The following is a 15,343-nucleotide window of genomic DNA, read 5'->3' as shown; positions in this document are numbered from 1 at the left end:
TAGTCCCTTCACCAAGCAAACACGGAAATCTTGGGAATGGAAAGAAAATTCCACAGTGAAGTTAAGTGTGAGAGTCATCCAAAACTCCGAGGCTGGGACAAGACTGGTTAAAAATAGTTCTGCGTTGAAACTCAATCTTGTAAATCCCATCGTAGGAAACTTTTACTGCTTTGATGTGAATCTAAATGTTTGAAAGCAGGGGTTTTCGTGTAGTGATTCTTTCCAGTCGCCTGTGATGCTGGCAGGGACGCAATCTCGGGAGACGCATGACCCTCACTGGGCCCCGGCCCGTCTGAGTCCCCTCCGGAAGGGACGCCTCCCTGAATTGCAAACACTTTCTCCGCGGGCTTCAGTTCCAGGCCAAACCAGTTCGGCAGCATGCTTCTGTACCTTTCCAGAGACTGATCCGAATCGGCTGGCCAGGCTTTAAAACCATTTAATTCTTTCATTTCTTGAAAGCCTCTTTCTTTTGAAAGCCTATGGGTGAATCATACAATTAACATCTGAAAAGACTTAGCAGCCATTGAACCCAGGGACCTGGGGGAGTTTGACCCACCCGCATGGCAGCTGACCTTCCAGAGCAACCTTGGACTTGGCAGGGGCCTTTGCAGGTGGGAAAAGGGTAGCTGCTGAGATGTGGGGGTCCCCAGGCAGGGGAGGGGAAGAGGGAGGGGAGAAGGGGCTGTCCCCTCTCCACCACCCCCTTCCCAGTTCTCACTGACTGTTCCTAGCAACCCCTCCCTCCTCCTTGTGTTTAATCCCTTCTCTGGCTCAGTTCGAAGCAGACATCAACAAATCTTTAGAGAAAGAACGAGGGAACCCCTTTTGAGTCACTGTTACGTCTCTAGATTTTTGATGACTTCGGTTGGTAAAATATTTTCGAAGGTGCATTTTCAATTCTATTCATAATTGTTCTACAAAACGAGAGACTGTAGACATTTGCTTTGAATGAAAAAGAAAAGATTGGCGTTAGGATCCCGTTCAAAGTGTTGGAGTAGGAGGGGGCCTCGTTTGCATGCAGGAGCTCGGCTGTGAGTTCCCCACTCCTTGTTGCCCTAGATTTTTCTTCACTCCCTGTCTCCTCTATCTCCCCGGCTCTGTGTGTTCCCTGAGAAGAGGCCGGCAAGGATGGAAGACAGTAACTCATCGTCATCATGGCCTCTGATGATTGAGTTTCTGCATCTTTAACCCCTCGGGAAAACCTGAGCCTGTCCCTACCCGTAGCCATTCAGGTGGGTGCCTGCACCTCCGCGCAGCTGAGCGATGGGTGGCAGGACACTGTGGAGAGCTGCCGCCCGCGACCAGATCACACTCAGGGAGCGACTTCCAGCAGCTGGCCGGCAGGAAGGGACTTCGACCGCAGGTCAGGCAGGGGTTGGTGCAGCCGAGGTGCTGCCCAGGAAGCTGGGGCAGGGTGGGGGCATGGTGCGGCCTCAGGCAGCCGCTGCCCACGGCGGCAGGTGGCCTTTGCACGAGGCGCCCGGGCCTTCCGCTCTCTTCTGACGGCGGCCGAACAGCCACTGCATGTAATGGGAGCTGTGAGCGCTGATCTTCACTGCCCGGCTCAGCTCCCTGGAGAAGGTGTTTGCTGCCCGCCACCCCCACCACCTGTTCGTCTCCCTGCAGCCGACTTCTGCCCGCGCTCGCCCTCCTGGCGGGTCCCAGGGCCTCTCCAGCCAGCCAGGGCTCCCGATGGCTCCGGCTCCGCTGCTCTGCTGGACTCACTCCCTTCGTTAAACTCCGCTCTTTTCCTTGCATCTCTGGCTTCCAGTTCCTCCGTCTCTGTCCTTTCCTCGTGGGTTGGCATTCCCCGACTCCTGGCTTCGAAGTCGCATGACCTGGGCTCAGATCTCAGCGCCCCTTTCGAGGAACCTGGGATGAGTCGCAGAGCTGGCTCCCCCTTCGGGTGCCTCCCTGTGAAATGGGCTCATCTGGCCCCTCCCTCCTGTGGGAGGAGGTTAAATACTTATAAGTGCCTCACAGAGTCTCTTACGAAGTTTTGCACGAATGCTCGCTAATGCCATTGTGAGATTTTTCTCACTGTATCTGCTCCTCCGTCCACAACAGGTGCCTGAGCCTCCTCCTGACTCCCACCCCGGCCTCAGCACCAGGAATGTTCCGGAGGTGGCACTCTGTTCAGAAAGGAAGGGAGAGGGAGAGAGAGAAACTTCCACCAGCGGCCTCCTGCAGGCTCCCCACCGGGAACGCAGCCCGAAACCCAGGCCTGTGCCGTGACCTCCCGGGTCATAGGCTGATGCTCCACCGCTGAGCCACGCCTGCCCGGCGGAGCACCTGCTTTTTAACTAGAAGATAGAAAGTGAGGTTTTCGTGTGAAAATTCGAGATGTTTTAAAGTGTCGGCAGGTAGTGAGAGCAAACTAACCGAGTGGGGTCCGAAACAACTTAGAATTTAGCTTTCAGGCTCCCGGTTTGTGATATCTGAGCTACAGTCTTGTTCTCCTGCCTGCTGCGGGAGGGCAGTTCTGAGGCTGAAATGGCCCCCACGGCCGTCCACCACCCGCGGGGAGGATGGAGGCTGCGGCTGAGACAGGACTTGGGGGGCTCCCACTGCTGAGTGGTGGCGGCTGGGCCAGAGCTGTGCCCTGGGCACGTGAAGTGCGTGGATGGCCCTGGGGTGTGCCCTGGGGTGCGCGCCCTCTCGGAAGAGCCACCAGGTGGGGACCCTTGGCTGAATCTTCACCCTGTGGCTCAGCCAGGAGGCAGCTGCCCCCACTTGACGAGGACCACGCGGGCCGACCCACAGGCCCTTCCTCAGTTCCCTGCTTGGGCCGCAGCCCCTGCACCTGCCCGCCGGGTGTCCGAGAGGGAAATCCCACGGCAGGGCTCAGGCCGGCCTGTGAGGGCCATCTGGACTAGCAAATAAGAGGGACAGACTCCCAGATGGAGTCTGACAGTGTGGGCGACGGGGGGAGGGATTGAGCAAAAGAGAAAGAAAAGCTAACTCATGGACACAGGCAACAGTGTGGTGACTGGGGGTGGGGCGGTGGGGCTGGGGGGTCCTGCCCCTGAGCTACCTGTAGTTGTAAGTTCTAGGATCTGAGTTCCGTGTCACCCTCCCCACGTGAGCAGAACCTGGGGAACCCGGCCGAGGCTCCTTCCCTGCACACACACGGCCGCCTGACTCTCCCTCGGTTTGATGGCTCCGTCACTGATTTTAACGCTTCCTCTCCCCTTGCCCGAGTCCCTCCTATGGGCCCCGGGTGCTGACCATGGAATGTCACGGTGTATTCACACGCCTCCTGCGTGGCTTGAAACTGGGAACTGTGGGTGCTGAGGCTGTCTAGCTCTAAGGCAGTGGTTCTCAACCTTCTTGGCCCTTTCAATACAGCTCCTCATGTTGTGACCCAACCATAAAATTGTTTTCGTTGCTACTTCCTAACTGTCATGTTGCTGCTGTTATGAATCGTCATGTAAATATCTGATATGCAGGATGGTCTCAGGCGACCCCTGTGAAAGGGTCGTTCGACCGCCAAAGGGGTCGCGACCCACAGGTTGAGAACCCTGCTCTAAGGCTTTCCTTCTTAGGCGCCTGGCACACTTGGAAATGGATTTGCTGGAAGCGGCGTCACTAGTACATGCTAACACCCGGTTCTCCAAAGGGCTGTTTGCATGGAGCGCACAGGGCCCAGCACACCGCGGCCCGTCGGAAAGGATGCTCACCTTCCCCACCAGGAGGCCACCTCTCATTCCCGAAGGCTCGCGGGTAGTTCTGGAAAGCTCCTTCCAGCTGTTTGAATTCAGGGCCGGAGCGGGTCACTGAAAGGGAATTCGTGGGCGGAGTTTCTTTGCTGTCGGGCTTCCTCGCAGGTGTCCCGTTAGACCAGGGCCAGGATGGCCGACTGGCCTTGAGTCCTGCGTTTCGTAGGTTCCCCGTGTCCTTGTGTTTGCTGCTGCGTCTTGGTGACGGGTGATGCCAGGGATGTGAGGTTCTATTAAACGGTGCCTTCCACCTTCCACTTGGTCTTCCTTCTGGGCCACCTGGTTGCAGCCTTGACTTTTCAGCTCATTTTATAGCTTATTTGACATAAAACATTGTCCACGAGTCGAATGGAAAATTCCACTCAAGGAGGCCGGCCCGCCTCGATGCGAAGGTTAGCTGTAATTAAAGCTGGCGCGTGGCTCCGAGTCCTATTTGCAATGAGGCTTGAAATCCAGGCCAGCTCCCCACCCAGCGGAGGCGGCCGTCCCGGCATCCCATCCCCACGCGGAGGCGGCCGTCCCGGCATCCCATCCCCACGCGGAGGCGGCTATCCGGGCATCCCCACGCAGAGGCGGCCGTCTCGGCATCCCCACGCGGCGGCGGCTGTCTGGGCATCCCCACCTGCCTCGGAGCAGCCTGGCCTCTCACCTCTCCACGGAGTGTGGTCCAAGTGAATCACTTCTTTCTCCTCCGTGTTTATCTTTTCCTAGAGGCCTGATGCACAAAATTTGTGCAAGGGGCTCAGCCCTCGCAGCCCCAGCTTCGTCTGAAAGGTCACCTGGAAGGTCGTTCGGCTGTCCGGTTTAATTAGCATGTTACACTTTTATTATTATAGATAGGGTGTCACCTCTTCCCAGTCCAGCCATCAGGCTGGCTGCTGCACGCAGAGGTGACCAATGGGCTAATGTCCCAGCCTCTGGCACGGACCACAGGGGCGGCCCGAGGGCTCCAGGTGGGGACATGGCAGCCGCATGTCTCACCTAGATGCCCCCAGGGGCCTGACCCACCGTGTGAGTGGGAATGGGAGGGAGGGTGACGCTATGCAGGGGGAGGGGGTCTGGGAGACACAGGGACTCTAAATGAAGAGGCTCTGTTTTGAAGCTTCTCTGTTGGAAGCAGATGCCCTTGGTTGAGCGTGTGTGTGTCTAACATATTTTTTCTTTAATCGTGTGATATATTCATTGCAAAAAATAAATAAAAATTCATAGAGGCGACAAACCACTAACATAATAAAGTACTACATACTAGAATTAATATCTACATATTTATACCTGAGGTCTCTCTATATATACAGGGGTGGACAAAAGCAGGTTTACAGTTGTGAGTATGTGAAGCAGAGTTTGTTCTAGTATTATTATTATTTTATTAATTATTGTATTATTTATTTGCATTACAACTGTATACCTACTTTTACATATACCAACTGTATACATATACCAATGCCGTATATATATATATATTTATTCTTTTATTCATTTTTTAATAATGGTATCATACAATACACACACGTCTACTACTCTTAAAAATGTATCATGTGCTGATCACTTTTCCTTTTCAACAAATATTAATTTATGTCATCATTACATGGTCTGTCAAAATGCATTTAAATAAAGAAGTTGCTCAGTGTGGCTCAGTGGTTGAGTGTTGACCTATGAACCAGGAGGTCACAGTTCGATTCCAGGTCAGGGCACGTGCCTGGGTTGTGGGCTTGATCCCTAGTAGGGGACGTGCTGGAGGCAGCCAATCAATGATTCTCTCTCATCATTGATGTTTCTCTCTCTCTCCCTCTCCCTTCTGCTCTGAAATCAATAAAAACCTATTTAAAAAAATAAAGAAGTTGCTTAGAGAGTTTCCAGCTTTGTGTTTGGGGAACATCTTTTCATATGGCTTTGTCAGTGTCATAAGGTGTAGACATAAGAATCTTCTCCTACCACCTTCATTTTTGCTGTAGAAGACGCTGAGCATTCTGGGAGAGGTGGACACCAAACCATGGACTCGGAGGTCTGGTGAGCACCGATGGCCACTGGGGCTAAAACCAGCCCCCCCTCCCCTCCATGGGATTAGTACCTGTGCCCCACCCTCCATCCCCAAGTGGCTGCACCTGTTGGGTTTTTGCGTCTGTCTCTCCCTTTCCCTTTGACGGCAGCCCTGGGTTCGAGGCTGTCCGTGTGTAGGAATGCGGCCTGGGTGGGACAGGAGCCCTGCAGTGACTGCACAGGGCAGAGGAGGACAGATGGTTCTGGAGGACACAGTCCTGCCTCCTGGGATCATTGCTTGAGAAGTGGCCATAGAATAAACATGGAATTTAACCAATTACACAAAACCGGGATTCCTCCAACAGGGACCCAGCCCAGACCGATGGGTGCCGGGAAGGCCTGGAAGGAGCAGGAGAAACAGCTTACCTCCTGGAGGGCACCTACGCTCGCCTCTTCGGCCACATGTTAGCCTTGGGCATCGGGATACAGTGTGACGTGTGACTCATCTCCCGGCGCTGGGCTCTGCGGAGCAGCAGCTGCAGGCGTTTGTGCAAGTGGTTAGAGCTGCCCGGCCACCCTGGGCCCGCGGGAGAAGACCTTCGGAGGCTTAGGGTGTGGGGGGCCTGCCGGGCCCTGCTGGGAGAAGTCAGCGCTCTTCTTTTACCGAATCATCACACCCGATTTCAGCAAGTTCAAGGGATTCAGAAAAGTGCCGATGCTGACAGCACGCGGCATCCAGCACTTAGGAGCGTGCTCCAGGCCCTTTCCTGCGGCTTTCTGCCCATGCGCTCACTTCCTCCTCACAAAAGCCCTGAGAGGAAGGTGCTGCCATTAGGCCACGTGTTGGGGGGGGGGGGGGCAGAGGCACCCAGAGGCCCTTGAGCCAGGCCCCCAGGGGCAGAGCTGGCCGGTGCCCGGGCAGCCGGTCTTGGCGCTCCGCTGTGTGTCTTTGTAGAGCTGTTTGCAGTCATTGATTCACGTGTCACACTAGAGCAGCGGTCCTCAACCTGTGGGTCGCGACCCCTTTGGCGGTCCAACGACCCTTTCACAGGGGTCGCCTGAGACCATCCTGCATATCAGATATTTACATGACGATTCATCACAGTAGCAACGTTACAGTTATGAAGTAGCAACGAAAATAATTTTATGGTTGGGTCCCAGCATGAGGAACTGTATTTAAAGGGCCAGAACGTTGAGAACCACTGCACTAGCCTCGTCTTTTCAAAACCCTGCCTGGAAAAAGTGCGGGGTGGCTCAGAAAGTAATGCTCTCAGCTCAGACGCAGAGTGAACTTTCTCATCCTGAATTTATTTACTTATTCAAGAAAAATCCACTGCTATCAATTACGTGCCAGACACTGTTCAAGGCACTTGAACTGCATTGACTGTTACAATAGATATACAGACAAGAGAGAGTAGCTACTCAATACAAAGACGCCTGCCCTGCTGGAGAGTTCCTCCTGCAGGCCATTCCCCTGGCGCTGAAAGAGGCGGCACAGAGGAGACCACTTACAGTAACAGGTACAAGGCCACCGTATCAGAAACCGAGAGCTTCAGAGGGGCCTACCCAGGGCAGACCTCCGCCAGGAGAAGTTGCACTTCAGTCCCTCTGCCAAACTCTCTTTGATTAAAAAAATATTTTGTTTTATTGATTTCAGAGAGGAAGGGAGAAGGAGAGATAGACACATCAATGATGAGAATCATTGATTAGCTGCTTCCTACATGCCCCACACCGGGGATCAAGCCCACAACCCAGGCAGTCGAACCATGACCTCCTGCCTCCTAGGTTGACATTCAATCACTGAGCCATGCCAGCCAGGCCTGAGTTTTCATTAGGTCCTAGCAGCCTTCTTTTCCTGCCTCCCAATGTGTTGTTTATCTTAGCTGGGAAAGGTTAAAACATGTGGGCGTGTGCTGAGGGTGCGGAGGGCGAGGATCTGCTGGGACTGCTGGGTAAGGATCAGGGCCAGAAATAGCTTTCGAGCTGTTAGGATGACTCGTTTATTGTGGTAGACCATTAAACAGCTGTAGCCGATGACCCAGGTGAATCATGAACGGATCCCGGGCTCACCGTGTGGGGCCCACTGAGAGGTCATGCAGAATCAGGAGCCTTCGTGTGGCCCCAACCTCAGCCCCTGTGCTCACAACCACCTTTGTCGCAGCCACAGGCCCCTGGTCTCCTCAGAGGTGACCTTGCCCAGGGCACAGGCTGCCTCTGCTGGCAGAAGCCAGTGGCTTGAGGGTTGGAAATACACAAACATTTTTAATGAAAGCAAAATGGGGCAGTGGGGTCTCGGCCATCGGGGATTGAGCTCAGGTGAGGCGGGGCGGGGCGGGCGCCGTGCCCGTGTCATGGCAGCCACAGCAGCCTGGCGACAGGAGGGGGCCTGCAAGGAGCACAGGCTGGCAGCTTCATCCCTGGGCAGGTGTGGAGGCTCTGGCCCAGCTGGTTCTGCAAACACCCCGAGGGCAGGCACCTGGCGGCTCCCAGAGCCTCCTCAGCTTAATTACTTAATCACACCCCACGAGTAATCAATCACCCCGCGAGTAATCAATCACCCCATGAGTATTTAAGCGTACCATGCTAGTGAGCCTCGCAAGCTAGGAGCCTCGCGAGCTGAGTGAATTATTGGTATTATATAATATTATTAGTATTATATAATAATATAATAATATATAATATTAATTCTAATTTATAATTCTTTTTTTAAAAATATATTTTATTGATTTTTTTTTTTACAGAGAGGAAGGGAGAGAGATAGAGAAGTTAGAAACATCGATGAGAGAGACACATCGATCAGCTGCCTCCTGCACATCTCCCACTGGGGATATGCCCGCAACCAAGGCACATGCCCTTGACCGGAATCGAACCCGGGACCCCTCAGTCCGCAGGCCGACGCTCTATCCATCGAGCCAAACCGGCTTCGGCCTAATTTATAATTCTTGATGAAGACAGACATCTTTGGTACCATTAACAAATAAAAATAAAATATCACTTTAGGAAACCCACTAATAGGGATACAAGATTAAAAAAGGAGTATCCTCTGCTCTAGGGATGTTTCTGAAGATGCTCTCGCCTCCAGACACTTTCCCTCCCCGCTGGGTGCTGCCTCCTCCCACAGCCAGTGACCTGGATGGTGGGAATGGTTGTGGACAAACTCAGCGAGCTGTCCTGCTCTCCGGTACCGCTAGAGCACTCAGCACGCACATGTGGCGCTGTGTTGCAGCACGTGATTATGATACAGTTTAACAGAATGGCCTTTAGAGCTGGGCCACCCTCATGACGACTGTAAATGATTAAACAAGTCAGTGCGGGCTGGGAGGCATGGGTTCCAGAAGCAGCTGACCAAGCTGCTCCATTAAAACATAACTTTTAAAAATATGTTTTTGATTTTTTTAGAGAGAAGAAGGGGAAGGGAGAGAGAAAAATATCATTGAGAGAGAAACATCAACCTCGATCGGCTGCCTCCTGATGCCCCCTGACCAGGAATCAACAGGTGGCCTCTTGGTGCATGGGTCAATGCTCCACCACTGAGCCACACCAGCCAGGCAAAACAACTTTCTTTAACTTGATGTTTTAATACTTCATTAATTTTTATTATATAATACCATTTTAACATTGCAATATTTGCTTTGGCCAATATTATCTAAAATAAATCCATCCCTACATTAGAATCTACATTTTTTCCAAATTTCTGAACAAACAGGGAATGTTGTGTTCATATTAATTTATAAATTTGTGCTTACCATTCACCAGTGTAAATAAGATATGACTTGGTTACAGTCACAATGATAAAATGATAAATAATGATAAAATTATAATGATAAAATGAGACACATTTGGGACATTTTTCCCCAACGGGCATGGACCGTCACCCAGGCTTCTGACCGGACACGAGGTGGCACTTGGCTGGGGGAGGTGGGTGGCGGGCCATAGCCCCTCTCCCTCGAGGACGTATACATGGCCCATCGTCCCTGCAGCCTCTGTTCTTTGGGGGCTGAGAGACTGGCGGGAATTCCTAGGGTCTGGTAAGCAGCTGCGAATTCTCTGGGTCCCATGTCAACACTGGGAAGCATATTCTGGGTCAGGTGACGATAAAGAAACCGCCATCTGGGAGACAACCCGGGAGGAAGCCACGCTGAGGTTTCCAGCTTCCAACCGCGGGTGTGCAGCTGCCCGGCCCACTGACGAGGGCAGCTTTAAACCCTGGTCCCAGGCCCGCCCAGCAGCTGGCTCACCAGGTCTGAAAAGAATGTTTCAAAAAGTCCCTGTAGGTGTATCTCACAGTGACCACACGGGCTGACGGAGCCGCTGAGGGTGGGCAGGGTTGTACGTGGTCATTTCCAGAGCAGGGCAGTCACTCCATTTGTTTGTTCACCATCGCGTCCTCGTCACAAGCACAGCGGACACACGGCAGGCGCTGCGTAATGTTGGTTGAATAAATCAGCCACAGACGGTAAGGAACAGGCTGTGTTCTCTCCCCAAGGCACAGGCGTGCTCTCCAGCCTCTCCCTGACCATCCTACCAACTAACGGTCATGTCTGACCGGCGGTATCAGGCCTTTTCTTCTGAATGCCATCTTGCTATGTTGCTTTCTCTTTGTTCTGGGAGGAGTAGATAGTGGTTTATGATTTTTCTGACTCAAATGAAAACGACAGTGTTAAAAAATGGGTTTAATGAGTCATCTATAAATCGAATAGGTAAATCAACCTCAAAATAGAAATCTTCACATTTTCATTTATCCCTTCTTTCCCCCTCCAAACAACGCACAGATGATTCAAAACGTTGTGGTCAAATCTTATTGATGCCAAAGGCCAAGCATGGTCTTAGCTAGATAAAGGAGGTGCCGGGTGAAGATACATATATGTAACATGTAAAGATCGCATTTACTGTCAGGCCGTTCTCTCCGTGAGAAAGTCTCGAGTACAGACCACACCGCGTGCTCTTCTGTGGACCCAGTTTTCAGGAACAGGAAGGGTGACCAGCGAGGGAGTCCCTGGAAGCCTGCGGGCTGACTCCCCCAACAGGAACGCACGCCTTTCTTCCAGAGTTCATAGGACATGACTCAGATAATGACTAATACTTTATACATGAACGACACTGAAGCCACTAAAGCACTGTAATCTCGAGAGATAAATTATTTTATGATTTTATTATAGGTGTGCCATTATGAACATGTTTCCTGTATGCCTAGCTGGTTTGGCTCAGTGGATAGAGCATCAGCCTGTGGACTGAAAAGTCCCGGGTTCGATTCTGGTCAAGGGCACATGCCCGGGCTGTGGGCTCAATCCCCAGTAGGTGTGTGCAGGAGGCAGCCAGCCAATGATTCTCTCTCATCATTGATGTTTCTCTCTCTCTCCTTCTTCCTTTCTGAAATCAATAAAAATATATTTTAAAAAATTTGTTGTCAAAATTATAGTGTCTCCGATGTTCCACCAGAACATTCCACCATCACAGGGAGGTTGCTCACAGACACTGGGGTCAGAGAGGGCTGTCTGGACAGGGCCATGTACAACCACAGGGATCACTGGTCACTGGCCGCTGTCCATGCTGGGGGGTGGGGGGCAGTGCTGCTGCGAGGCCACCGCGTCGGCAGCATTGCTCTCAGGCATCCTCTGGTGGCATCCAGCAGGCCGAGTGTGGCCTGCTTGGCTCCAGGCCTCGGGTCATGGCTGGCGCCAGTCTCACCTTAATTTGAGCCCCTGCCACAGGGGTCACCGGCCAGTCCCTATCCCGTGGGCTCCTGGAGGACCTAGATGTGCTTTGCACTTGAATTCCCAGTATCCACATGGCGGGCAGCAGCCAGTGCCCACTGCGTGAGGACACCCGCAGGACTGGCCAGAGAACGCCCACCGCAGTTTGGCTTAAACTTTAACAGAGCTATTGTACCAAGCCCACTCATTTCGTTATTTTCTATATTCTTCTGACCCCTTGATACGCAGGCACATTTTACACGTTATGAACCATGGTTGCCCAATGACCAGCACCTTGTTCGCTTTTCCCATAGCAACCTAGTTTTCATGCCTTCCCATGGTTTTTCCTCACTTTCTGCTATTGTCATTTGTTTTCGTTAAGATGCACATTTCAGATGTTACTAAAAAAATAAATTTAGGAACTGCTACTTGGTTAACTTCTTTGTCCTCAGTGACACAGCCAGGCAGCATGATGGTAGGTGGGCCCCCTCACCAAGTGCAGACACTTAAGCCGAGTATTTAAGGAGAAACTGAGAAGTGTGTCAAGTAGGCAAATGGTGTGGATGTGGTGGGGGTGGTTATAGGGCTGCAGGACAACAGGTGCAAAAGCAGGGAAGTCAGAAGAGGAAGTAAAGGCCAGGGCACTGTTAGTAACTGATTTGGTAAGATCAAAGGGGGTGTGTGTGAGAGTCCTGGGCATGAGCCTGGACAGACAGAAAGGGACCCGGTCACGGAGGGCCCCTCTGTTCTATTAAGGAGTTTGGACTTTCTACTTCCTACGTAACGGTAGGACGGCGTTTTCCAGGAGGCTCTCGGGGTGAGTGACACGGCCAGATACAAGTTTTGATGGGCTGCTGAGGCAGAAGCGAGGCAGACAGCGGCAGTGACTGAGAGCAAGAGTGTGGGGAGCCTCTATAGGGTTAAGCCTCGGACTGACCTGTTGGCAAAGTCACAAACAAGTCCCAGCTTAGAGGGCACAGTCCTCTTAGCATATTTAGGCTTGACCTTATGACGCTCCCTAGATCTTACCTGGGAAGCTAATGGGCCGAGGGAAGTGCAACAAGAACAAAAACAAGTGAAACTCACAAGAACAGTGTAACTTTGGTGACCACTGCCTTGTTTACCTCTGACTATAAAATAAAGGCTCAGCTTGTCTCAGGATCTTTCTCTGTGTCCTCCGCCAGGGACAGGAAGATCCACGGAGACTAAAGAGAGCTAGAGAGTTCTGAACGCTGTCTCCACGTAAAACATTCTTCCCCGACTCCGTCCACACCTTTGGGAACCCCTGGACTGGACCCCAGCACAAGAGAATGAACCCAGGGCTGGACCCCAGCACAAGAGAATGAACGGGACCCTGTTGAGCTGATGCCTGCACGTGGGATGATGTCAAAGAGACCCCGAAGCCGCAGGACGGGAAGCCACAGGCAGAAGAGCCTGGGTCCTCGACAGCATTTGGGAGGGAGCTGCTCAGGAGGCAACCTCTCAGGGGCATCTGAACTGCATTGTGCATAAGAGGAATACAGAGTTCTACTGTGTTTAAACTGAGATCTTTTGATTTGTCTTGTATTTTCCCCAGCTTTAGCCTATGCTGTGGTATAGGTGTAAATGAGTCAATGGTGGTACTATTTGTCCAATATATCGAGGACAGAAAGGAATCGATTCAGCAGGTGATGACGCATTTGGTTCAGCTATATACCGAACTTAAGAGGCCAATGCGATAGCAAAACGCAACTTGTTGAGAAGCAATTCTCTTGAGTTTCTGCACATCTTGAGAGCAAGGCACTGACTGCCCTTCATTTGAGACGGTCTTTTCAGGGATGTTTGTATGGCCAACAACCTTTGAAGGAAATCCACACAACGTTTGAAAAAAAAGACCGTGTCTCCCTCTGGAGAGAAGAGCAGGCTTCTGCCCGCCGTGAGATTTCAGTTTGCTAAGCTCAGGGTCCCTCTTCCACGGGACACCCCACTGCACGGGCATGTTTCACCTGACCTTCATTTCACCTTGTGAGAACTAGGGTTCAGGGAACCAGCATGAAACTGCTGATACTTTGGGTGCTGTTACTGCTGTGAGTAATCCACTGCCTTTTATCTCCGACTTAGAAGGCTTGTCTTTTACCAGCATCCTTGAAGCTCTGGCAAGCTGACTTGATAACTTGGATGCAGAGAAAACCTCATATTCTTTATAGTCTGGACAGAGCTGTCCAGAGATGGTTAGAGACACAGATTTGGGGCCCAGGACTGAGGTCCCATCAGAGTACAGGTGGGTTGAAGTCATAGGGTTGGTGAAGTAGCCATGCTAGGTGAGAGATGAGAAAGTAGAGAACCTTGAAGAACACTGGTGTGTGTGTGTGTGTGTGTGTGTGTGTGTGTGTGTGTGAGAGAGAGAGAGAGAGAGAGAGAGAGAGAGAGAGAGAGAGAGAGAGAGAGAGAGAGAGAGAGAGAGAGAGAGAGAGAGAAGGGGGAAAAGAGAGAAGAGCATATGGAGCCGACCAAGACAGAGATCTGAGAAATAAGAATTTGAGCTTCAAACAGGAGTGGTTAGGAATGTTAATTACTTGGACTTCAACGAGATAAGCACGCTGGATTTGAAACTTGAGAATCACTGGAGACGTTAGTGTGACTAGCTTCCAGGGAATGAAGACAAAGTTCAGAGTGCCATGGACTAAAAACCCCGAGGAGGTGAGAATGGGAGGACAGTGCAAGCCATGTTTCAAGAAGTGGGTGGAAAGGAGAGAGAGTTATAATTAGTGAGGGGTCTAGGGTTTTGGAAAGTGATTCTAGAATCACGCGCACACACACAGCTAGATCTCACCCTTGTCTCTAAGGTTTTCCAATCGGACAACAATTTACTTTTCTAAACCAATTTCACACCAGTTTCCATCATGAAGTACTAGTATGCATCTAATAGATTTACGAGCTCCATGCTTCTTCTCAAAACATCTAGCTTATTTCCACTTAATGCCTAAATGAACCCCAACCACCCTACTGAAGCTGCCCTTTCTTCAGTCAGGGTTTCCCTGCGGGCCACATGCCTCTCCTCCGGCTAACAATGAGGCTCCTACTGCCCATCTCTCTTTCCTGGCACTTTTTAAGGTTTCCCAGCTGTGCCTCAACTCTTACAGTCCAAACAGACGGGCTCTTCCTGAGGCAGTGTAGTATGAGTGGCTGAGAGCCTGGGCTTGAGGAGCAGACAGGACTGGAACCAGGCACCGGCTCTGCTGAATGACCAAGCAGACGGGGCAAGTCCCCTAAGTCCGCAGTCTCAATTTCCTCTAATGTGGACGGAGAGTCTCACCTTACAGGACCAGCGGGATGTTTACATCGGTACATACAAAAGGCTTGATATGGTGCCTGGCTCGTGTAGGTATGCAACTTTGTCCTCAAACATTTGCTGGGTAAATAAAACATTTAACTTTTGATTATCAAGAACAAGTTTTATAATTTTTGGCTTTAAACAGCTTTATGACTTGGAAGAATTTAAAAGGAGAAAAAGTAGAAGAAAGCCAGCCCTAACCGGTTTGGCTCAGTGGATAGGGTGTCGGCCTGTGGACTAAAGAGTCCCAGGTTTGATTCCGGTCAAGGGCATGTACCTTGGTTGTGGGCACATCCCCAGTGGGGAGTGTGCAGGAGGCAGCTGATCAATGTTTCTCTCTCATCGATGTTTCTAACTATCCCTCTCCCTTCCTCTCTGTAAAAAATCAATAAAATATATATATTTTTAAAAAGCCATCTTTTGCATGTCTCCAGATATTTAGCCTTCCTCATTCTCTTTATTACTTTTTGGGGATCCAACTTTCTAGCTGGTGTCATTTCCCTTCAGCCCGAAGAACTTTCTTTAGCATTTATTGTAATGTGGATTTCTTGGTGGTAAATTCTTCCGTTTTCTCTTTTCTCAAAATGTCTTTGTTTCACCTTCATTCTTGATGGATAGAATTCCACGTCCATTGTTTCTTT

The sequence above is a fragment of the Myotis myotis genome, unplaced genomic scaffold (assembly GCF_014108235.1).
Source record: "Myotis myotis isolate mMyoMyo1 unplaced genomic scaffold, mMyoMyo1.p scaffold_m19_p_7, whole genome shotgun sequence".
Lineage (NCBI taxonomy): Eukaryota > Metazoa > Chordata > Mammalia > Chiroptera > Vespertilionidae > Myotis > Myotis myotis.
This window is presented reverse-complemented; position numbering follows the sequence as displayed.